At 38.8% G+C, this 26,637-nt stretch overlaps 1 protein-coding gene and 1 long non-coding RNA gene across 2 annotated transcripts in view; both read left to right on the top strand.

Annotated features, from left to right (window-relative positions):
* On the top strand, positions 1–26,625 carry LOC112630355. Its single transcript, XR_003120850.1, has 3 exons — positions 1–57; positions 23,498–23,565; positions 25,038–26,625. It is a non-coding gene; the product is annotated as an uncharacterized LOC112630355 (long non-coding RNA).
* KCNB2 (potassium voltage-gated channel subfamily B member 2) overlaps positions 1–26,637 on the top strand; it is a 418,770-nt gene that overhangs the window by 201,398 nt on the left and 190,735 nt on the right. The window lies entirely within an intron of this gene.

Raw genomic sequence — 26,637 nt, forward strand, 5'->3', positions numbered from 1 at the left:
CAGATGCCAAGAGGAAGCCTCTGTTGGAAGTCACTGCAGCCAAGTGGATTCTATCTGGTACAGGGTGTTTTGTTTATTTCCCACAGAAGATGTTTCCTTTTATTCTGTTGGCCTTGGGAGTTGAGCTGTCTGCCGTAGTAGCTTTCTTACTTGTCTGTACAGTTGTCTATTCAGAGGCAGCTTATTATGTGTCTAGCTGCAGGCCTTTAGATGGAAGGTGCTACTCCTTAGCTAGAACCTGTGAGCACTACAGTTTATCGGTCTGTCAACTCAAACTCTGACTTTAGAAGTGAATATGAGGCAGAGTCTGTTTATGTGACAAACTGCAGTGGTGTAGTGAGTTTTCACTCTGCCCTGACTCTGCTGCTGAGAGGCAGCCCACAGGCTTCTAGGAAACGTCTGGCAACATTGTGCTGGTCACTTTCTATCCTTTGAATGTTTAGACATTGCAAGAAAATGTGACTAATAGAATTGAGATATTTAGTTGACAGCCAGATTTGTTTTTCAAAGGATTTTTGACTGCAAGAATTGATTAGCTAAGAAAGTACTTAGAAGCACCTAGCAAGCCCATATTTACAGCAACTGAGATGTTTCAGCCATTGCTGACGATCCTGTGGACTTGGGGAAAGGAGTAAGTTGCATAAGCATGACTTCTATCTATTAACTGTTTTTCAACCATGCTTGAGATTAATATTAAGTATAAGGTATATTAAAAATAAGATGTGTAAGAGCATCTTGTACCTCTCTAAGACTAGGCTGCCTACTCAGCCCTGGTGCTATGATGGTGCTCCATGAGATGTCCCTATCATAACGTGTATCATCCTGCACTGTTGCTTACCTGTGACTCACCTCTCTCCCCAACTAAAATGTAAGCACTTTGAGAGTAGTAATTTTATCTTTGCATCTCCAGCACCTACCACTCTGCCTGATGTGTTGAAGATGCTAAAAACATAACAGAACAGATAAATGCATGAAAAGATAAATTAACATGTAAGAGAAAGGGAGTAAGGAGGAGAAAATAGAAAGTATGGAAGAAAGAAGAACGGAAGGAGGAAAGGTCATACAAATGTGAAAGTTATTGTTATTTAGTCTGGGCAGATGTTATACTAAGAGTTGTAACTTCATTTATCACCTTTAATTTATGTGTTCTCATAGCATGTTCAGTTTTCAAATAAAAATTTAGCAAAATGATATCCCTTCATTTACTTTTCACTTACATTGTCTTTTTAAAATACAAGCCCTCAGCTGCAGGTCTGTTGGAGTTTGCTTGAGGTCCACTCCAGACCCTGTTTGCCTGGGTATCAGTAGGGGAGTCTGCAGAATATAGAATATTGCTGAACAGCGAGTGTTGTTGTCTGATTCTTGCTCTGGAAGCTTCGTCTCAGAGGTGTACCCAGCCGTGTGAGGTATGAGGTGTCAGTCTGCACCTAGTGGGGGATGTCTCCCAGTTAGGCTACTCAGGGATCAGGGACCCACTTGAGCAGGCAGTCTGTCCATTCTCAGATCTCAACCTCCATGCTGGGAGATCCACTACTCTCTTCAAAGCTGTCAGACAGGGACATTTACATATACAGAGGTTTCTGCTGCTTTTTGTTTAGCTATGCCCTGTCCCCAGAGGTGGAGTCTACAGAGACAGGCAGGCCTCCTTGAGCTGCAATGGGCTTCACCCAATTCGAGCTTCCCAGGGGCTTTGTTTACTTACTCAAACCTCAGCAATGGTGGGTGCCCCTCCCCCAGCCTCACTGCCACCTTTCAGTTAGATCTCAGACTGCTGTGCTAGCAATGAGGGAGGCTCCCTGGGCGTGGAACCCTCTGGGCCAGGTGTGGGATATAATCTCCTGGTGTGCCATTTGCTAAGACCCTTGGTAAAGCACAGTATTAGGGTGGGAGTTACCCAATTTTCCAGGTGTGTATCTCAGTTTCTCTTGGCTAGGAAAAGGAATTCCCTTCCCCCTTGTGCTTCCCAGGTGAGGTGATGCCTTGCACTGCTTCAGCTGTCACTGGTCAGGCTGCACCCACTAACCAGCACTGACTGTCCAACATACCCCAGTGAGATGAACCTGGTACCTCAGTTGAAAATGCAGAAATCACCCGTCTTCTGTGTTGCTTACGCTGGGAGCTGGAGGCTGGAGCTGTTCCTATTCAGCCATCTCGGGCGCCCCTTTTGCAATCTACTCATCTGACAAAGGGCTAATATCCAGAACCTACAAAGAACTCAAACAAATTTACAAGAAAAAAACAAACAACCCCATCAAAAAGTGGGCAAAGGATATGAACAGACACTTCTCAAAAGAGGACATTCATACAGCCAACAGATACATGAAAAATGCTCATCATCACTCGCCGTCAGAGAAATGTAAATCAAAACCACAATGAGATACCATCTCACACCAGTTAGAATGGCAGTCATTAAAAAATCAGGAAACAGCAGGTGCTGGAGAGGATGTGGAGAAATAGGAACACTTTTACACTGTTGGTGGGACTGTAAACTAGTTCAACCATTGTGGAAGACAGTGTGGTGATTCCTCAAGGATCTAGAACTAGAAATACCATTTGACCCAGCCATCCCATTACTGGGAATATACCCAAAGGATTATAAATTATGCTGCTATAAAGACACATGCACACATATGTTTATTGAGGCACTATTCACAATAGCAAAGACTTGGAATCAACCCAAACGTCCATCAGTGACAGACTGGATTAAGAAAATGTGGCACATATATACCATGAAATACTAAGCAGCCATAAAAAAGGAAGAGTTTGTGTCCTTTGTAGGGACATGGATGCAGCTGGAAACCATCATTCTCAGCAAACTATCACAAGAACAGAAAACCAGACACTGCATGTTCTCATTCATAGGTGGGAAGTGAACAATGAGATCACTTGGACACAGAAAGGGGAACATCACACAATGGGGCCTATTGTCGGGAGCGGGGAAAGGGGAGGGATAGCATTAGGAGATATACCTAATGTAAATGACGAGTTAATGGGTGGAGCACACCAACATGGCACATGTATACATATGTAACAAACCTGCACGTTGTGCACATGTACCCTAGAACTTAAAGTATAATAATAATAAAAAAGTAAAAATAAAATAAAATACAAGACAACTAGACCCAAGAATTTTGACTTTCGCTTTGATGTGTGAGACAAAGTGTAGGTAATTGGCATACTCACCTCAACCAGGATGGACTTTCAACATGCAATGAGTCTTCCATTCTTGACCAAACAGGAGGCAGCCTAACATAATGGCTAAAAGCATGGGTTCTGCAATCAGATCTGGGTTCAGAGTTTACTCTACCACTAATTAAATATATGCCCTTGAATATGTGATTTATCTGAGTCATCATTTCCTCATCTGTAAAGCAGGGATTATAATGACTGTGATATCGCACTGTCAGTAGACTCGATGAAGTCGTACCTGTAAAGCATTCAGAATGGTACCCGGCACCCTGTAGACATGTACTACATGTTGGCACTCCAGAACTATCCCTTTCCAGGAAGGTAGTCGCTAGGACAGCAAGGAGGAGGAGTGTTCTGAGCTGATCACCCCAAGCTGCAGTTTCTGATGTAGCCCCTCATTTTCGATGTAGCCCCACGTTTGGTGTGGATGACTTGAAGGCACCTGCTATGAGCGCTGAATTCTTGGAGGTGGGAAGGGAGACAGGGTGGTTGGAGGGGGAAGCCTGACATTGAAGTGAACTAAATCTGTGCAAGTGGCTATTTTTGTCAGCCCAGCCACAGTGGGTGTGTGATCGGGCGTCTACTTTTGATCCAGCTCTTTTTATAGATGCTGCTTTTTCTTAAAGGCGACTCTCCTTGATCCTCTCCCAGACTGCTGAGCTGATTTGGAAGATTGCTTATGGAGTATTTATCATCTGCAATCTGGAATACAAAACATTTAGATTAGTAATTAGATACTCCTTTAAGATGTAAAAGCAGTCTCATTATCAACTGTAGCATAGATTCAGTGTAAGGGTATTTTATCCGTAAAGACTACAAACACAGCATTACCATTTCAAAAGTGCTTCAGATTGTCAGCCTAGGCTCAACCTATACAGGCAGCTTTGGTGAAAATAAGAGCCAACATCAGTACATCTCAGCAGCCTATCGTCTTTATTCTTATAATGAAACTTTGATTTCAACCATTTCAAAACATGTCCCCATTATTATCACTCAGACTGGTTCAATTAGAATCCCCTAGCTCTTTCCAAAGAGCATGTATATGAAGTTACAAACTGTCGGATATAAAGGGAGGACATCTGTGTCATTTGGTGCTTTTAAATATTTTTTTAAAGAATTGTCTGAAATCTTTCCTACCTGTATTAACACACTGAAAAAGGTATTTTTAAGAAGCTGGATGCTACTATGAGCCTGAACTACAGGATCCATAATATGATGCCAGATGTGTCTCTGGTAACCATGGGTGAGTATTCCCTGGGAGAAGAAAGCTGAATGAGGCTCGCTGCCATGCCTCCGAATGTCTTCAATACCAAGTAGACTGAACACTACTTCTTGAAAGAGGAAATCAGTGGCAGTCAGTGAAGGCATGCTCTAGGGATTACCTGGCTGCATGGTGCATGGAGCACCTCATAATAACAGGGAATATTTTCGACAGCTTCAGACAAAGGTCAGCCATTTTAGAAAACTCTGAACTCTTTTCTCCCTTGTTCTTCCCCACCAGGGCCAGGCAGGTGGTCCATGCAGGCTGTGCTAAAGAATTAGGCAGCTTGTACTGTACGAAGTGCATTTTCATTACTATGAAGAAAACAGGCTGTGGGGGGAATTTGATAGGTGGCTTCCACTCAAAGGACAAGATGCATTTATCTGAAGGCAATTCAGTGGTTTATAATGGACAGCAGGGCCCCTTTGTCTCCTTGTCACAATCTTCCTGTGAGCATCACCATGATTCATAGTCAAATTATAGTCACTTTATACCACCCCAGCTATTTAAATCACAGACTCCCCAATCCACCATCTTCACAATTCTAAATGGCACCCAGGGGTGAAGTTCCATTTTTTAACACAATTTGTACAAATAAGAATTGGTCATCAGGATGACTTTTTTGATTATTTCTTGTGCTTTGCTATAGATAAGTATTGAGGCTTTTAAAAGTACTTTGATTAGAATCACATCATTTCCCAGAAAGACATATTATTTTACTCATAAAAGTCATTATGTATCTCACCAAAAAAATGGCAATAATTTCCCATTTCCCACAAGAAATCTGTACATCAACCTTGATACTCAGCTCGGGTAAAGGTCTCCCATACAAAAACAGCTGAGGTGATAACGTAACAAGATATTGTCTAGATCAGTGATTCTCAAACTTTTTTGCGTAGTAGTGTCATCTAGTACAATTGGCAAAAATTCAGACACTGAAGCTCATTCCTACTTTATCAAGGCTGGCCTTTCTATTCTGTATGTTCTCTCCAAGTATTAATACACACTGGACTAGCTAATTTTATTTGCTTAGTATATTAAGAAGAAGAACAATCCTGATCTGTCTTTTGGGAGCAGTAGGGCATAGTTTCTGTAGGAATATGCATATAATAGAGACAGTATGCATAGCAGTCATTTACTAAATGGATTGCCAGTTCCTTAGTCTCTTGATTTGTTCAGATCCAACAAGATTGTTGTTAATGGATGTTGTTAAGATGTATCACAGAAACTGGGCAGAGTGGGCCAAATTTCATCTTTCATATAACTTATAACTTCCCAGTAAATCAAACTACAAGTTGATAGACAAGTTGTTTGATGATTGCCCCTGCTTAGAGAATATGGTATGGAAACAATTTCCAGATGTCTATGCAGGCCCACAAGTTTTCAATCTGTGATTCCAAAATTCCAACAACACTGAAAACTGAAATATTTCTCAAGTTTTGCACCAAAACTCACTTGACAGCAAAACTTGGCCTGAACTGATGTGAGGCTAGTAATAGCCTTTACTTATTGTATAATTACACAACTTAATGTGAATATTGAAACATTTCACTGAAAACATACAAATGATTTGGATTCTCTGATGGTCATATTATGCAAATTCAATATATGTAGCCTATTGTCTCTCCATCATTTAAAAAAGAAAAGAAAAGAAAAGAAAAGCTTGAATTCTGAAATATATCTGGCCCCAAGATGTTTGGATATGAGGTTGTGGACCAGAAATATATTGTTCTATTTTGATGATGGAGAGCTGGAGGACTTGTCTGCTACTTTGTTTTATCCCAAGAGTTGTTATTAGTAAAATTCAATAAGATAATCAGTTTCCAATGTTCATTAGTTGAAACCTAAAATGATTAACTCATCTTAAGAATCCATGACAAGTATTAATGTTCATTCATTACTCAACCATGGATTCTCCTTACATTTGTTTGACAAGATGCTATGTTTGAAACAAACAAAAAAAGAGTTTGCTTGGTGTCAAATTCATTTCTTATTATCTCCTACCTTGCAGCCAACTCTTTCAGCACCCCCGCTTCAGTCTCTAACAAGATACAAGGATAATGCATTCTAAATTAACTTAAAGTTTATAACTGAAATTTGAAATAAAAGTAAATACAATGGTAAAAACTGAGCCAAGTTAACATAATATGTGATTAGTTATTTTGGAATGATGTCAGAGATTTCTTCGGGAGAACTCTACTGCCAGGGACCTCAACTGCTGAGAAATTTAGTATTATTCCTGCTATAGTAAATGTGCTGGTGATTGCTTGGAAGATATGCTCTTTGAAAGAAAATACATATATAAATATTTTTCTATCCTTGTATTTACATTTATATATGTTACATATTAACCTAAATAATTCATAATTGTGCTTTACAGTTGTGCAGCATTGAAATGAAGTTGCTATTTTTTTGTTGTTTGTTTTTGGGGTTTCTTTTTGCTTTTTTTGTTATGGTTGTTTTTATTTGTGTTATTAGGCATACAAGAAACCAAGGTGACTGAAAATTTACAGTTAGTAAAAAATACTCTTTCTCAGGATATTTAAGCATAAAATAAGCTTTGTGAAAGAGTCTAATGATAGTTCTAACTGATTTTTTAACATAAGTTTGGATTATAGTTTAGTTTGCAAATAATTTCTGAACCAAATAAACAGCAATGTACTTGCCTTCCAACTAAGGACTATTAGTTGTGATTGATCATATCTGGATTTTGCCAACTATATTAAGCAATAAATGCTCCTTATGGACAAAATTGATAGCCTGTCATGATTAAAATCTTGGCTTCAATTCAGAGTTACTATGGACGAGGTTACACCTTCACAGCTTGTAAACATGCCTACTTAGCAGTGTTCATTAATGCAAATTAGTTGAAGATAAATATTCTCAATAGTAGTATTTAAAGAGAACGTAGATCCTTCTGTGATGTTTTCTAGTACATAGCCAGATTCGATGTTTAGTTTCAACTATTATAATTGCAAACTTCATGACAGCATGGAAGATATCATGATTGAGGTATTGAGTCGCAAACTGAGTCCTCTGTGGTAAGATGGGAAGATTACTAAATTTATTAGTACTAACTAGTAGTTGGACATGGCAATGGGGTGGACTGGGGCAACAGTTGAGGAGGACCGTCCTGCTGTAGGTTCAAGAACAGACAATAGTCTGCGTTCCTTCTCCTCAGAAGAATACACAAAACTCAGTTCTTCATGGTTACAGAGCTTTTAACTCCTAATATTTGTTTTTCAGATTCCCTAGTTTTGATGGCATTTCTACTGTAATTTAGAAACATCTCTATCAGGTACCACTAAAAAAAGATCCGAATGAGATGCAGGATTTTCCTCATTTTAAAAATGGTGGCCCTAGACCCACTGCAGCCTTGTTCCATGCATGTATAATCAAGAATTTCCAGACTATTTATATCCAAAAATACCCTTTTACATAAATTGACATACTCTAAACCAATGTAGTTTTCAGAGATTCTTTAAAAGAGTTCTCAACTTGAGGGGCTCTCTGAGAGATGGGGTTTGGGTAGCCAATGCTCTGTTATGTGTAAGAATTGTGCATTTTCTCCAGGAAGATGATCCATAATGTCCACCAACTTCTCAGAGGCTCCATGACACCTCAAGAAAGGTTAAGAGCCCTCATTTTAGAGGAAATGGCTACATACAATTTCTGAACTACAAACATGTATCTTTCTGCCTTTATTAGAAGTTTGTGCTGACCTTTAACTCACCCTGAACTCTGACTGTAGGCAGGAAGCCCCTCTGGGAATTGATCACCAAATCATAACTTGAGTGCTCATTCTATCAAAAGTGACTTCTAGGATTGTTTCCTGATGCTTAAAGGACTGTTGTCTAAGTTGTCTTCCAAGATAGCAACTGCCAGCCCGAAGTTTGTTTCCTCCTTCTCAGCTCTCTCCAGTGTTTGCTTCTACCCTTCAGGGCCAGCCCCGGCTATGTGTCACTGGATACGCCAATGCATTAATGTGGGGAGCCACATAAAGCCCTCTATGCCCTCTGCCAATCCCTGGGAGAAAAGCAAGTCATCTTTACTCCACTCCTTGCTGTCCTGCTCTAACTGCTCCCAGTTGGCACGTGGTGATTAAGATTAATTGGTTGCTGCGACTTGGTTGTTCTGGCAAATGCAGCTCAGTACCAGGGCACAGGGGGTCAAGTTTGAGCATCCCTGGCAAGATAATAACACACTGAACCAAGAATTAAGTTAAAAAGAGTTTTATCATATTAAGTAACATCTATCTTCTAGCCAGAGTTTTTCTTCAATAGGGGCATCTGGGAACACTTTTGACATAGGATGTAGTTTTCATTTTGACATCAAATTTAATAGGTTTTTTAAAAAGTTATTTACATATTCCAACTATACTATTTATTAGGATTGAAAGATTCTTTTCTTTCTCTTTGAATTTACCTTTCAAGTAACAAGTGACAGGTCCTGGCTTTAGGATATATTGTGGGTTTCAGTGTATCTGTTTATCTCATCTATATCCTATATGGTTTCATAGATATCACCCCATAATCACTCTGACCTACTATGTTCTCACTCAAAGTTTCTTCTTTTATAGTCAAATCTTTCAGCCCTCTGGAAGAAAATCTGCCTACCATATGTCTCCTCCCAACTCCCAACCCCCAGAACTGGGATTCATTTAATAAATATTTATTGAACACCTATTATGTGCTGGGGTTTCACATTAGGCATTGGGGACAAAAATATAAATGAGGTACAGATCCTTCCTCACTTTTTAAAAACTGTGGTAATAGGAGAATTAGACATTTCGATACTTTGTGAAATTGCTGGTATAGGGTTAAAGACATAGATACAATAGAAACAAATTGGAGGACACAAAACTTTTTAGGGATTAGAGAAAACTTCTTAGAGGAGGAAACTTTTAAAGGGACAAGTAGGAATTAAGCAAAAGTGAGTGGAAGTCCTTTTCAAGCAGAAGGAATGGTTTGGAGGTGCAAAAACAGATGATAAATCTGGAAAATTACATATGGTTTGGTAGGGCTAGGGCTTTGAGTTTATAGAAGAATGTGCTAGAAGATGAGGCTGGAAAAATAAATAGAGACCAAGAAAAAGGATTCGCTAAAACATGGCAAAAGATTTGGACTTTGTCCTGTAGATAAAAGGGAGCTTTGGAAGAAATAGAAAGAGTACTCAATCATCAGTTCTATCAGTACCGTATTGTTCACCCCTTTATTTTTTGTTCTGATAGTTTGATGGGAATTCTAACTTTCCAACTAAACAGAAAAGAGAAACCACATCAAATTGTGCCATGTACAATACTGTACACAAAACAGTCATTTAGTGAATATTTGCTGATTGATTTATTGGAACAGTACAACTGCTTCTAGATAGCTATACTTTGGGCCTACTATAGTCACGTAATGAATAACATTTTGTAAATACTCATCTGAGAGTTTCAGAGTCTGTTAAGAAAAAAAATACTTGCTTGTGAACTTATGTGTTGTATCTTCTTCTTTCTAAATTTGGTTGATATTGATATTCTTTGAGCCTGGCTAATACTCAATGGTAGTTAAATTCAGATCAAGTTCAATTATTTGTATGATATTTGAAATTGTGTCATATCAAACGGGTACTGTTTTAATTGACATATTGACACTGACCCAGAAGAGAAAATGAGGTGGTCATTCCTGAAACGGATTCAGAACAAGATTTATGGCTAGGAAATATAACCAGGGACCCATGTGAACTACGGCTCTTGGAATGCCTCAAATCAAGATTCACTTGTCAACGTAACTGGCTAAGGCTTCAAGTTCTTCAATAAGAAATTTGAGGCCTCTGTCCCCTACTAGAAAGTATATATGGCAGAGGAAGATACCCTATTAAACCATAGTAGTCATTCATATCTCATATGAATAGGCTTATAAAACCCTTCCCAAAGAGCAAGTTCTCATGGGGAAAAGATGAGAGGCCCATGAACAAATGACTGCCAAAAGGAAGGGGCAGAGCATTTCTCAGATGGAGAAATACAATCTTGACTTTCACAATGTACTTCCAGGCCTGAACTCTCCTTTGAATGCTTCAGTCTGAATTACAGCCAAAGAAAATCCCTCAGCCTATCTTTAAATCCTAAATACTGACTTTTCTTCTCACAAGATCTTGTATTTGTCAATTCTTCCAACTACCATCAAGCATTTTGAAATTTATGTGACTTAACTATTTTTTAATATTGAGAGGTAGAGATTTGCAGCAAGAGAAAAATGAATTATAAAATGTTCCATGGGTTACTGTATCCTGCATATTGTAATTTTGGCTATTTTAATTGATGTCTTAGATCCCTCACTGTTTGTAATCTGTATTATCTGTATTTCTCTATTCTCAAGACATGCTCACTTTTCAGATCCATTTTCAAACTCTGAACTGAAATACTGAAATACTGTTTATTACTAAAATGGAAAGAATTTTCTCTTTCTATTATGTTTTAATTTCATGTATTTCCTATATCTCCCTTTTTTATTGTAATCTGACATTTCATAGAAGCTGATTCTGATGACATTGAGTTGAAAGGAATCAGATTTGGAGACCTGCTCCAAAGACTAGATTTGGAGCCTGCCTTCCAGCCTTGTATTCTGCCACTTCCCCATGAACAACACCTGGCTTGTGAACTACCTGCAGTTTCTAGAATGTTCCATGTACCTTTGTATTAGGAGCCTTACTTTTGAAAACCTCCTTCTGCCCCCTGTTACCTGCTAAGTTCTTACTCAACCTTTGATACTCAGTTCAAAATCAACTATTTCTTTACTCTCCCAGGTAGAATTAGTGACGCTCTTATCCGTGCATATAATTCTTTTATTATTATTATTATTATTATTATTATTATTATTTCAATAGATTTGAGGGAACAGGTAATGTTTGGTTGCATGGATAAGTTCTTTAGGTGTGATTTCTAAGATTTTGGTGCACTCATCACCCGAGCAATGTACACTGCACCCAGTGTGTAGTCTTTTATCTCTCTTTTTCCCCCTCGCTCTTCTCCCATGTCTCAAAGTCCATTGTATCATTTTTATCCCTTTGCATCCTCATATCTTAGCTTCCACTTGTAAGTGAGAACATATGATGTTTGGTTTTCCATTCCTGACTTACTTCAATTAGAATAATGGTCTCCAATTCCATCCAGGTTGCTGCAAATGCCATTATTTTGTTCTTTTTTATGGCTGAGTAGTATTACACCACAATGCCATACCACCTTACTCCTGAAAAAATGGCCATAATCTAAAAATCAAAAAATAATAGATGTTGGCATGGATGTGGTGAAAAGGGAACACTTTCTACACTGCTGGTGGGAATGCAAACTAGTACAACCACTGTGGAAAATAGTATGGAGATTCCTTAAAGAACTGAAAGTAGAACTACCATTTGATCCAGCAATCCCACTATTGGGTATCTACCTAGAGGAAAAGAAGTCATTATATGAAAAAGACACTTGCACATGCATGTTTATAGCAGAACAATTTGCAGTTGCAAAAATATGGAACCAGCCTAAATGCCCATCAACCAACATGTGCTTAGATTTCAAATTGCTACCCTGTTTTTACATTTTATTGTTGTTATGGTTTCAGTTAAGGCTTCTTTAGATTTTGCCATAGTTTAAAACTGTGTTTGTTCACCATTGATCTTCAAATCCCATTCTTTCCTTCTGAGTACAAGTTTCCCTTTCTTGAAGTACATTATTTAGTAATTCAGCACAGGTCTGTAAAAATTCGTGTAGTCTTTTTCTGAACATGTTTATAATATTGCTTTCTCACTTGAAAAACAGTTTAACTAGGTAGGGGTTGTCTTTGCTTAGGATTCCTAACACCATAAGGGTAGTATAAATTAAGACTTTACACCCATGGCTGGTGCAGCCTTGGGATTTCTATTTATCACTGGAGACACCTCCCACTTCACCACATTTCAGAGCCACAGACAGAATACGCTGGCCTGCTGCCTCTCTGGCTGGCTGATCCCTCATGCCAGCGATGGGCATCCAGGTGGCCTCTAACTTCCCACACCACAAATAACGTGGTGATCAACATCCTCATCCCCTTAGGTACTTGTATTGGAAGAACGTTTCCTGTCCTCCTGTGCGTGGAAGGGGCATTTTCTGCAGGGATCTGGCTTTCCGCAGCATTCTTCATCCCAGCTTCCACTCACATCTCACATCTCCCATCCTTGGCAGAGAGGGCCACAGCCAATGCACGGGATCCTGCAGTCAGCCTATGACTTTACTCATGACGTCTGACGATAAATTCTTCTTTCAGACTTGGCTCTGTATTTTTAAAAAATTATAGCTACACTTTAACAGCATTTATAAATGTTGCCATTGGGGTTGGGGTGGAATCTATACCAGCTCTGACCATATGTTCCCAGGACTAGAAACATGGTATGGGCTATATCTCACTCAGTCATGAGCACCTTTCAGGCAGATGATGACGCTTAGTCATATTTTATTTTTAATGAAGTGTAGTCTACGGCCATAAATAAAAGAAAGAGGACATGGGCTCCAGGTGAGACCATGGATATGTCACTTATTGGTATTAGAATGATGGCCTCAGCCTGTTCATATATAAAATGAGGAGCTTGAATTGCAGCTAAACATTCTGAAAGATCTTTTCTAGCTGTAGTATATTATGACTTTAAGAAACATTAAGACAATTCCTTATGAAATATTAGACACTGAAGTTGCCTGTCCATAACTGAGTTATAAATGTGGCAATATTCTAGGCAGTTAAGACCCAGAGAGAAAACATGTGACTACTTGTGTGCATCGTCTCTAACTGTGACCTGTACCTTCCCTAGTATACGTTGAGTGTGTTGCAAAAGGCTGCATGTGTTTATTTAGAGAATAAATATTCAGCTGGAATGCCAATTTCCCTTTAAAAGCACATTCTTTATTTCAAAAGACTGTATTGGATGGCAGTTTAAAAGGGATCGCAGCTGGTTAAATTTAGGGTGTTGAACAAATTCCAATCCAAGAATAATCCTTGGCGCCAAGCCCATGGCATTTTTATTTGATTCTAAATTGGATAAATTGTAACTCATTTAAATTATTTGCTTTCTGTATTTTTTCCTCTGAGACAGGCAACCAACCAATGGTATTTTTTCTGTCTTTAACACGGCAGTGAAATTATGACATATTGTATCTATACTATCACATTTCCTGTAAGTTTCACATATTATTATACAGATTTGACTATACTTTAAAACATGCCAATCACATCAGATAAAATCCTACTAAAACTTTGCCCTTAGAAAAATATGAGAAAATAATTGCTCCATAAGTCTTTTTCCTGTAGTTAAGATGGCCTTATATTTCATAATGTAGTTTTAGTGAATTCGGGAGCCCTAAATCTTATTTTCCTATATATTTTTCTCCAACTTCTTTATCAGATTTTGTACTCTTCTTTTTTGGGCAGGATGGGGAGCTTTATGCTTCCAGAGAGACAATATTAACTCTTAAAAATAATATAAAAAAAGAAACAGGCCTTTCATCTATTTTGTTGAGACTGTTGAAAGTGATTTAGGGATACTATTTGAAATCTAGGAGAGGATAGATCCATAAATCCCGGAATAAGAGAAGACCAAGTACAGGACTTTGAACGAGACCTAGTGGAGAGCAGAAGGAGCCACAGAAATGACTGCAGTTCGCTCTTTTGTATGTGTGTGTGACTCAGTTTCCACAGTTCCTTAAGAGAAGAAACGAGTATTGTGCATTTCCTAAAAGCCTCATACCACCCACCACAGTGTGCAGCACTTGGTGAATGCTATTCCACCATTCATCCAGTAATAACTGCCAGTTACTATTCCATGAGCCAAAGACACAGTGTAAACAAGGTAGCTGTAAAGCCCATGTCATCACAGTGCTTATGTTAGGGTTATGTGTGTGGGAGAGGTGGAGACAGAAATATATTTGTAACAAAATATAGGAATAATATAATATCTGTAGCAGTAAGCCCTTTAAAGAAAATAAGCCAAGAAATGGGCTAGGAAGTAGCTCCACAATGGGGCCTAGATAGAGGAAAGGTGGGGAGCCTTTCCACTCCCTCTGGATACCTCTAGAAGGAAGTAATATTGGAGCTAAACTGGCCATGCTGAGAAGGAGCTGCCATGTGAATTGCTTAGGGCTGAGTATCCCAGAGAGAAAACACAAGTGCCAAGGACCTGAAGCAAGAACAAACTGAGAATAGCTGAGCAGTAGTAAAAAGGTTGATGTGGCTGGAGCCTAATGCACAATGACAGGAAAAAGCCATAGGGGTAAGCCAGATCCTGAGGGCCCATGGCCAGGAAAGTTGTTTGAAATGTATTCTCTTTGCAATGGGCTTATCGGCTGCCCCACTGGATCCTGTGTGTCTTGTCCTTCCACTGCTGTGGTCACTGCCAGCTTCGCTGAGCTGCATGGTCCTGCTTGACAGGGTCCAAAGAGACTTAGGACATAGGCAGAAATAACCCAGCACACTGCTACTGCAGCTCTCTCTTTCACCTCCTGAATTACATATGCATGTTGGGATCCCTCTACCTACCTGATCCAGAGAGAACTGGTGCCAACTACCCACCCCACCTTGGGAAAGAAACCTAGCCAGTAGAAAAGCTGCACTAATAAAATAAATCTGCAATAAGGAGGTTTTTATCCTAAAAATATGTGCAGTGTTAGTTAGGAGAGAAGAAATGTAAGAGAAAATGAACATGTATATTTTTAGGGCATGTGTCCTCCTAGTTACCCAGGGGTTAAGGGCACAGTCTTCCATAAGACAGTTCTCATTTCAGACACCAGCCACAAATTCAGAGTCCCAGAACCATGCTCACTCCTGACCAACTGGCCACAAATTCAGGCATTCCTACTACTCTTGTAAGTTTGATAATTGACTAGAAAGAACTCATTGGAAGCACTGTGTTTGTGATTATAGTTTTATTGAAAAAATACAAATTAGAACATATACGCACAGGGCAAAATCTAGGGTGATTTCAACCATGAAACTTTCATCAGTCTTAGGGATGCATTCCCCTCTCAGCACATTGATATGTGACAGTATGCAGAGATTTGCCAACCATGGACACTCAACCTGGGCTTCAGTGTCCAGAGTTTTTATTGGGGATTTATTAACTAGGCAAGACTGATTGGGTAAGAGATCAGAAGGTTGATCTCCATCTCCAGCCCCTACTGCCCTCCCCAGAGGTGGAGTTGGTATCACCTGACTTGGAGCTCCCACCCTTTAATCACATGATTGGTCTTTCTGGCATAGCCAGCCCCATCCTGAGTCACTTCATTTGCATAAACTATCAGGCACTGGCCCAGGTGCCCAACATGAATAACAAAGACACTCTTATCACTCTGAAAATTTCAAGAGTTTAGAGGCTAACTCTCAAGAGCCAAAGACAAAAGCCAGTCAAATTTTTGCTTGCATACTAAAACTCTCAAATCAGATTTGTAATCAATTATCTATTCTGTGTACTAGTCCTGAGTACAATTTAGGTTGCTTGAGTATTGCAGAAGCAGTACTTGTTGCTTGAATTTCATGGCAGGCTAGAGCTGTGGGATTTAAGGCATCATTATAAAGTAGTACAGATTTGTGTTATTCATCGTAGGCATTAAGCACTCCTTTCCCAAGCAGCATTTCTGGGTGCTTCTTCCCTAGCTGACAAGCATCATGATTCTACTACCTCTCTCCTCTACCAAGTGCATGCGGGATATTTGCCTATGCCTGGCAAATGTTACATTGAGCAGATGACATCAATATTATGAAAAGTGGTAAGAGAAAGGCAACCCAACCCTAGCTTGTCCTTTTATTCAATTGAGAGTGGTCATAAATAGAACCTCAATGTCCTTAACATTTAGAACCAGAGGCTGCTGACAACTCTTTAAAATTGTCTTTGTCTACTAAAGAAAAGACACCAACAAACAAGCATAAAACAAACCTGGGTGACTCAATGGGGAGATCATGCAGAGAATTTCATATCTGACTGCCTAATGGTCTGGGAAACGTGTGGCCTCATCTACTGGTTTTCCAGATGACCTTGAGCGATGCACAGAAACTCTGCCTTCTCTGCTTCCCGACATGTGTGACAGCTGTAAGGTACAGCCTCAAAATGATTGCACTGCTCTTTGAACAGGTGTAATATATCTTTCTGTGATTGCTGGGCCTGCACTGACCTGAAGAACTCTGTGGGAGATGATGGCCACATGACGGCTAATTTCAGATGGAGAGCCACAAAATTGAATCACCCAAATGTTTCCAAGCAGTGCATAGACCAACCATCCAGAAAACTAGATTTTCTTCAAACTAAATTTTATTGTCCTGGCGCCTCAGTTTAATACCCCTTCTCACTATTCCAGTTCATTCCAAGTGAAGGTTTTTCTGATCAGAATTCCTGAGGAAATCTGATGTCATCTTAATGGGTTTAGTGGGGTGTTTTAAAAGGGTACCTGGGATTTGTTTATTGAGATGTAGAAAGACACACCGAAGCGGAAATGATTGTCATGTAAGAAGTTTTTTTATACTCACAGATCCCTAGAAATGGGAGACATGACACACATTCCACCACCACAAAGGGAATGTGTCAGGAAGCAGAGAGAGAGGAAAGAAAAAGGAGCAGGAGCAAGCCATTGTTATGGTTTCTGCCAAAGGAACGGGCAAGGCAGGGCAAACAGGTTTAGTTCTGGCTAGTTTGAATAATTTCAGCAGGCTCTGGGACAGAGGAGCTGTCCCTAGTTGCATGGTGCCTGGCCCTGTGGTGATTAGGGCAGATGGATAGTGACTGGCCCAGATCGTAAGAGCTTGAGCTCCATAGAGGAGGTAGTTGGGGGTATGGGCTCTGACTGGTTGGTTTGCACATGAAAGGCAAACTCCAAGACAAGTTGTGTACTGTCTCTGGCAGGGGCAGTCCCTCAAGGGTCAGTCCTTCCAGGTCAGCAAGGTCTCAAATCTCAAAGTGTTACTGGAAAGGGGTCCCGATCCAGACCCCAAGGAAGGGTTCTTGGATCTCTCACAAGAAAGAATTTGAGGCGAGTCCATAGAGTAAAGTGAAAGCAAGTTTATTAGAGAAGTAAAGAAACAAAGAACCCTAATTTATTTCCTGAATTAGAGATTCTGTAGGTTCTGTATCAACAAAACCCTTTGACTTTGCAAATCCAAAATCTGAAACTACAGTAAGAAAATATATTTCTGAAAGAATACTATAATTATTTCTAAAAGCAAAGGAAATGAACAAGATAATTGTCAACTTACCATAATATTGTCATGCTTAGTACAAAGTTCAAACCTAGATGATACACTTTTTATTTTAGAGAGCAATTGAAATTATATGTTGACACCTTTTTTTCCACTCAGTCAAATATAAAGCAACTGCAGTTTTTCTTCTGTTTAGGAACAATCTGGTGCTTCTGTCTTCAAAACTGCTATTTACATATCAACAGCTTTGTTCAGCTCCCCTGCTCTTTGGTCAAGTATGAAATTGGAATGAAAACAGGGGGGTACCCACAGATAGTAAGATAATAAAAAAAGCAAAGAAGGAGTAAATAAGATGATTAGAAGAAAGAAACAATATAATTTAAAAGTGGACATGGATTATCTTAATTTAACATGAATTTAATTTTTATTGTCATAACTTCTTTGAACATCCTGCATGTTAATTTCCTCATTGGTTCAAGTCTCATTGAGTTGAAAAACGTAAAGTATTTTTTTTTTCTTATGAAGACACTTACTGAAGTAAATGTAGCCTCTAAGAGGACTTTATGTCATTCAGCCTTGTTCTATCAGATAAGTTTCAACAGACCTCCCAACCTTTCCCTGTTCTGGATGATTGCACACCAAATCCATTAGAGGAGTAAACTGTCATTGATTCATTTTATAATATTGAATTTTGTCATGATAAATCTCATGCTATTTTTATTTCAAAGATCTGTAAGCATTCAGTGCTTTGAGGGGAAGGGTCTTAGAGAAGAAGGATCAGGTTAAGTAAATAAATATTTTTCCAATCCTACTGAATTTACAGAGTACTCAACTCACTTTGGGTTTTTTTGTTTTGTTTTGTTTTGTTTTTAGAAATTAGAAGCTAAAGACATATAACATGGAATTTTATTATAAGGGTTTATTCTTTTTAAAAATCTTTGATTTTTTAAATTTTATTGTTATAATTTAATGTTTCTTATTTGTTTTTATCGAGTGACAAGAATATTATATACTTCCTGAGTCCAAGTGATCTCATTGTTCAGTTCCCACCTATGAGTGAGAACATGCGGTGTTTGGTTTTCTGTTCTTGTGATAGTTTGCTAAGAATGATGGTTTCCAGCTGCATCCATGTCCCTACAAAGGACGCAAACTCATCCTTTTTTATGGCTGCATAGTATTCCATGGTGTATATGTGCCACATTTTCTTAATCCAATCTGTCACTGATGGACACTTGGGTTGATTCCAAGTCTTTGCTATTGTGAATAGTGCTGCAATAAACATACGTGTGCATGTGTCTTTATAGCAGCATAATTTATAATCCTTTGGGTATATCCCCAGTAATGGGATGGCTGGGTCATATGGTACATCTAGTTCTAGATCCTTGAGGAATCGCCATACTGTTTTCCATAATGGTTGAACTAGTTTACAATCTCACCAACAGTGTAAAAGTGTTCCTATTTCTCCACATCCTCTCCAGCACCTGTTGTTTCCTGACTTGTTAATGATCGCCATTCTAACTGGTGTGAGATGGTATCTCATTGTGGTTTTGATTTGCATTTCTCTGATGGCCAGTGATGATGAGCATTTCTTCATATGTCTGTTGGCTGTATGAATGTCTTCTTTTGAGAAATGTCTGTTCATATCCTTTGCCCACTTTTTGATGGGGTTGTTTGTTTTTTTCTTGTAAATTTGTTTGAGTTCTTTGTAGGTTCTGGATATTAGCCCTTTGTCAGATGAGTAGATTGCAAAAATTTTCTCCCATTCTGTAGGTTGCCTGTTCACTCTGATGGTAGTTTCTTTTGCTGTGCAGAAGCTCTTTAGTTTAATTAGATCCCATTTGTCAATTTTAGCTTTTGCTGCCGTTGCTTTTGGTGTTTTAGACATGAAGTCTTTGCCCATGCCTATGTCCTGAATGGTACTACCTAGGTTTTCCTCTAGGATTTTTATGGTATTAGGTCTAACATTTAAGTCTCTAATCCATCTTGAATTAATTTTCGTATAAGGAGTAAGGAAAGGATCCAGTTTCAGCTTTCTACTTATGGCTAGCCAATTTTCCCAGCACCATTTATTAAATAGGGAATCCTTTCCCCATTTCTTGTTTTTCTCAGGTTTGTCAAAGATCAGATGGCTGTAGATGTGTGGTATTATTTCTGAGGACTCTGTTCTGTTCCATTGGTCTATATCTCTGTTTTGGTACCAGTACCATGCTGTTTTGGTTACTGTAGCCTTGTAGTATAGTTTGAAGTCAGGTAGCGTGATGCCTCCAGCTTTGTTCTTTTGACTTAGGATTGTCTTGGAGATGCGGGCTCTTTTTTGGTTCCATATGAACTTTAAAGCAGTTTTTTCCAATTCTGTGAAGAAACTCATTGGTAGCTTGATGGGGATGGCATTGAATCTATAAATTACCTTGGGCAGTATGGCCATTTTCACGATATTGATTCTTCCTATCCATGAGCATGGTATGATCTTCCATTTGTTTGTGTCCTCTTTTATTTCACTGAGCAGTGGTTTGTAGTTCTCCTTGAAGAGGTCCTTTACATCCCTTGTAAGTTGGATTCCTAGGTATTTTATTCTCTTTGTAGCAATTGTGAATGGAAGTTCATTCATGATTTGGCTCTCTGTTTGTCTGTTATTGGTGTATAAGAATGCTTGTGATTTTTGCACATTAATTTTGTATCCTGAGACTTTGCTGAAGTTGCTTATCAGCTTAAGGAGATTTTGGGCTGAGACAATGGGGTTTTCTAAATATAAAATCATGTCATCTGCAAACAGGGACAATGTGACTTCTTCTTTTCCTGACTGAATACCCCTGATTTCTTTCTCTTGCCTAATTGCCCTAGCCAGAACTTCCAACACTATGTTGAATAGGAGTGGTGAGAGAGGGCATCCCTGCCTTGTGCCAGTTTTCAAAGGGAATTTTTCCAGTTTTTGCCCATTCAGTATGATATTGGCTGTGGGTTTGTCATAAATAGCTCTTATTATTTTGAGGTACGTTCCATCAATACCGAATTTATTGAGCGTTTTTAGCATGAAGGGCTGTTGAATTTTGTCAAAAGCCTTTTCTGCATCTATTGAGATAATCATGTGGTTCTTGTCTTTGGTTCTGTTTATATGCTGGATTATGTTTATTGATTTGCGAATGTTGAAGCAGCCTTGCATCCCAGGGATGAAGCCCACTTGATCATGGTGGATAAGCTTTTTGATGTGTTGTTGAATCCGGTTTGCCAGTATTTTATTGAGGATTTTTGCATCGATGTTCATCAGGGATATTGGTCTAAAATTCTCTTTTTTTGTTGTGTCTCTGCCAAGCTTTGGTATCAGGATGATGTTGGCCTCATAAAATGAGTTAGGGAGGATTCCCTCTTTTTCTATTGATTGGAATAGTTTCAGAAGGAATGGTACCAACTCCTCCTTATACCTCTGGTAGAATTCAGCTGTGAATCCATCTGGTCCTGGACTTTTTTTGGTTGGTAGGCTATTAATTATTGCCTCAATTTCAGAGCCTACTATTGGTCTATTCAGGGATTCAACTTCTTCCTGGTTTAGTCTTGGAAGAGTGTAAGTGTCCAGGAAATTATCCATTTCTTCTAGGTTTTCCAGTTTATTTGCGTAGAGGTGTTTATAGTATTCTCTGATGGTAGTTTGTATTTCTGTGGGGTCAGTGGTGATATCCCCTTTATCATTTTTAATTGCGTCGATTTGATTCTTCTCTCTTTTCTTCTTTATTAGTCTTGCTAGTGGTCTGTCAATTTTGTTGATCTTTTCAAAAAACCAACTCCTGGATTCATTGATTTTTTGGAGGGTTTTTTGTGTCTCTATCTCCTTCAGTTCTGCTCTGATCTTAGTTATTTCTTGCCTTCTGCTAGCTTTCGAATGTGTTTGCTCTTGCTTCTCTAGTTCTTTTAATTGCGATGTTAGAGTGTCAATTTTTTATCTTTCCTGCTTTCTCTTGTGGGCATTTAGTGCTATAAATTTCCCTCTACACACTGCTTTAAATGTGTCCCAGAGATTCTGGTATGTTGTATCTTTGTTCTCATTGGTTTCAAAGAACATCTTTATTTCTGCCTTCATTTCGTTATGTACCCAGTAGTCATTCAGGAGCAGGTTGTTCAGTTTCCATGTAGTGGAGCGGTTTTGATTGACTTTCTTAGTCCTGAGTTCTAGTTTGATTGCACTGTGGTCTGAGAGACAGTTTGTTATAATTTCTGTTCTTGTACATTTGCTAAGGAGTGCTTTACTTCCAATTATATGGTCAATTTTGGAGTAAGTACGATGTGGTGCTGAGAAGAATGTATATTCTGTTGATTTGGGGTGGAGAGTTCTATAGATGTCTATTAGGTCTGCTTGCTGCAGAGATGAGTTCAATTCCTGGATATCCTTGTTAACTTTCTGTCTTGTTGATCTGTCTAATGTTGACAGTGGAGTGTTGAAGTCTCCCATTATTATTGTATGGGAGTCTAAGTCTCTTTGTAAGTCTCTAAGGACTTGCTTTATGAATCTGGGTGCTCCTGTATTGGGTGCATATATATTTAGGATAGTTAGTTCTTCCTGTTGAATTGATCCCTTTACCATTATGTAATGGCCTTCTTTGTCTCTTTTGATCTTTGATGGTTTAAAGTCTGTTTTATCAGAGACTAGGATTGCAACCCCTGCTTTTTTTTGTTCTCCATTTGCTTGGTAAATCTTCCTCCATCCCTTTATTTTGAGCCTATGTATGTCTCTGCGTGTGAGATGGGTCTCCTGAATACAGCAGACTGATGGGTCTTGACTCTTTATCCAGTTTGCCAGTCTGTGTCTTTTCATTGGAGCATTTAGTCCATTTACATTTAAGGTTAAGATTGTTATGTGTGAACTTGATCCTGCCATTATGATATTAACTGGTTATTTTGCTCGTTAGTTGATGCAGTTTCTTCCTAGCCTCGATGGTCTTTACATTTTGGCATGTTTTTGCAATGGCTGGTACCGGTTTTTCCTTTCCATGTTGAGTGCTTCCTTCAGGGTCTCTTGTAAGGCAGGCCTAGTGGAACATCACACACCGGGGCCTATCATGGGGAGGGGGGAGGGGGGAGGGATTCCATTGGGAGTTATACCTGATGCAAATGACGAGTTGATGGGTGCAGCAGACCAACATGGCACAAGTATACATATGTAACAAACCTGCACGTTATGCACATGTACCCTACAACTTAAAGTATAATAATAATAAATAAATTAAAAAAAAAAAGAAAAAAGAAAAAGAAAAAAAAAAAGAATATTATATACTTATTGTGTACATGATGTTTTGAAATATGTATACATTATGAAATGGCTCAATGAAGCTAATTAACATATGTATTACCTAACATACTTACCATCTTTTTGCAGTGAGAACACTTAAAAATCTCTTCTCTTAGCAATTTTTGAAACACAATACATTGTTGTTAACCAGTCACCATATTATTCAGTAGATGTCTTCAACTTATTCCTCCAGTATAACTGAAATTTTGTACCCTTTGACCAACACCTCCCAACACCCTTCCCCATAATGTTTTTTTCTGTTGTACATAATGTGTATAGTACTCCAGAACCTAAAATCATTCAGCGTCTTTTCTAGTCCACTCATAGATTCTACTCTGACCAATCATTTTCGTTTTCATTTTATTTACTTATTTATTTATTTTTTAAGACCCGGTCTCACTCTGTTGCCCAGGCCAGAGTGAGTGTCATGATCACAGCTCACTGCAGCCTCCAACTCCTGGGCTCAGTTGGTCTTCACGCCTTACCCTCCCAAGTAGCTGGGACTAAAGCCACATGCCACCATGTTCTGCTAACTTTTTTTTCCTTTTAGAAGAGACGAGGTCTCAGTCTCACTATGTTTTCCAGGCTGGTCTCAAGCTCCTGAGCTCAAGCGGTCCTCCCACCTCAGCAAGACATTCCAAGAGTGACCCACTGTGAGTGGCCTGACCAGTCATTTTCTCTAAGAGTTTGAAAAAAATGATTTTTAGCTGGTGAATATGTTTTATGATCAGGAATGATCATTGTATTTTTATGGACTCTATAGATAATGTCCTTTGCCTCATCTCAGCAAAGGAAGCAGAAACGATTTTTAAACATAAATATTCACTGGCCATCAGAGAAATGCAAATCAAAACCACAATGAGATACCATCTCACACCAGTTAGAATGGCAATCAGTAAAAAGTCAGGAAACAACAGGTGCTGGAGAGGATGTGGAGAAATAGGAACACTTTTACACTGTTGGTGGGACTGTAAACTAGTTCAACCATTGTGGAAGACAGTGTGGTGATTCCTCAAGGATCTAGAACTAGAAATACCATTTGACCCAGCCATCCCATTACTGGGAATATACCCAAAGGATTATAAATCATGCTGCTATAAAGACATATGCACACGTATGTTTATTGCGGCACTATTCACAATAGCAAAGACTTGGAACCGACCCAAATGTCCATCAATGATAGACTGGATTAAGAAAATGTGGCACATATACGCCATGGAATACTATGCAGCCATAAAAAAGGAAGAGTTTATGTCCTTTGTAGGAACATGAATGAAGCTGGAAGCCATCATTCTCAGCAAACTATCGCAAGGACAAAAATCCAAACACCGCATGTTCTCACTCATAGGTGGGAAATGAACTATGAGAACACTTGGACACAGGAAGGGGAACATCACACACCGAGGTCTGTCATGGGCTGGAGGTAGCAGGGAGGGATAGCATTAGGAGATATACCTAATGTAAATGACGAGTTAATGGGTGCAGCACACCAACATGGCACATGTACAATATGTAACAAACCTGCACGTTGTGCACATGTACACTAGAACTTAAAGTATAATTAAAAAATAAATAAATAAATAAAATAAACATAAATATAAATACTTATAAGCCAACCTATTTATTATTGCCTATAACTGTTCAGAAAAGAGAGGTAACGTTTTACACCCAAAAAACCATGATATTGCTTTAAAAGATTTTTTTACTATGTAATATTTGGCATATACAAAAAAGTAATATATATATATATATATATCCATGTTTAAAACATAATGATAAATTAAATACCTATGAACCAACCACACAAATGAAGGTGTAGAATATTAGTAATATCTATGTGCCCCTTCCCTGCCTCCCCACACTCACAGAGGTCCACTAGAGTGAATTTTGTGTTTATCAAAGATTTTACCATCTATATTTACAGCCTTCAACCACATACTCCTTAGCTGTGCTTCTTGTTGAGCATTATAAAAAGTGACATCATACATAGTGTCATAGTAACTCTACATAGTCACAACTGTATATAACCTTCTGTGACCTGCTTTACCCCGCAATATTATGTGTCAAATATTCAACTGTTTCGTTACACGTCACTGAACTTCATTCATTTTTTCCTATGGTATAGCATTATCTTATATGGACGTCACAATTTACCTGTTCTCCCAGCAGTGGACATTTGTGTTGCTTCCAGTCACTTATCTCAAGCTGTTATCTCAGTGCTAATAAATGAGTGTTTCTCTTATACCCAGGAATTCCATAACTGGGTTATGAGTTACGCTTATGCTCACCTGCACAATTGAATTTCAAGTTGTTTTCCATAGTGGTTAGACCTCCTTCTCCTTCATCAGCAATGTATTCGATTGGTCCTTTGTATGTCAAACTTAGCGGTCTAAGGAATAATTAATGTTTGCATCACTGAACTCATTGGGAATACTTGTTTCTGTGAGTTATTTATTTTTCAAGGTCTCCGGAGGAACTTCAGGCCTTAGTAAGGTCATTACAGCACATTAACTTTGTCTTCTGGGTTTCTTTACTTGATTTTACTTTAGTTTGCTCACAGATGCCCCTTCCAACCAATGCACCATGTGCTTAAGGTTTTCCTCCATAATTAGTCCCATCAACAGTTTTTGTTTTTTGTTTTCTGAATACATGTGCATTAATGGCTATGTGTAGTGTCCTACTCATACAGGGACAATAACCACCTTATCAACAACAATATTGACTAACATTTATAAAAATCAAATTTTATCAGTCACTCACTTATCCTTCTCTCCAGTTTCAGCCAGGAAACAAGTGAAATCAAGATATGATATCACGTTTCTGCTTGTAAAATTGCACTGGAGAAATGGAAGAGCTTGGTTCCATCCTTATTCAATCTGTCTCCAGTTACTCCTGGAGAAACTTAAGTAGGCTGCCCTCCCTATATCAGAGGTCAGGCCCTGACTTGAGACTATCACTTGGTAGCAAGAAGCTAAGGAAGAAAGGATATTCAGCTTCAAGGGATGCAGGTAGAAGGCAGAAGACAGAGACAGACAGACAAGAGATGGAGACTTAGGTTCCCTACATTTCAGTGTAGCAGCCCTACCTCTGGAGGCCATAGCCCACTGCAAGCCAGACTCACCACAATCACATAGCTCATCCCTCTTCCTATGGAGGAAACAGACCACTCTATATACATTATCCTATTTAATTTGTAAAACATTCTTATGCATGGATATTAGTATTTCATTACAATGTTATAGATGAAGACACTAAAAGATTACAAATGTACTGATAATTTCATAGCTAAAAGTGATAGAGCTGAAATTCAAACTCAAGTCTATTGACAACAGAACCCAAAAGTTTAGCCTCTTTCCTATACTGCTTCTTTTTAACAGGAACATTCTGGAAACCCTGCCTTCATTCAGCAAAGTAACTATACTAAGGTAAAGACCTGGCACCAAAGCAAGTCATAAGGAGATGCCTCAGGACTTCTTGGTTCCCCTAAAAATATACATTGTGCAATCGGCTTTGACTTCAGAATTCCAAATTCAGCATTGAAAAACTAGCTTAGTAATGTTTCCACTTAGACATTTTAGTACTTAATTAAATGAATACCCATGTGAGGCTTATTATGTGCCTGGCACTCTTTGGGTTGCCATCTGAGCCCCTACATATACATGCATGCACATGTACACACATGAAGACATATACACATATGCACATACACAAACAAAATGAAAAAA

This window comes from Theropithecus gelada, chromosome 8, assembly GCF_003255815.1.
Source record: "Theropithecus gelada isolate Dixy chromosome 8, Tgel_1.0, whole genome shotgun sequence".
Taxonomy (NCBI): Eukaryota; Metazoa; Chordata; class Mammalia; order Primates; family Cercopithecidae; genus Theropithecus; species Theropithecus gelada.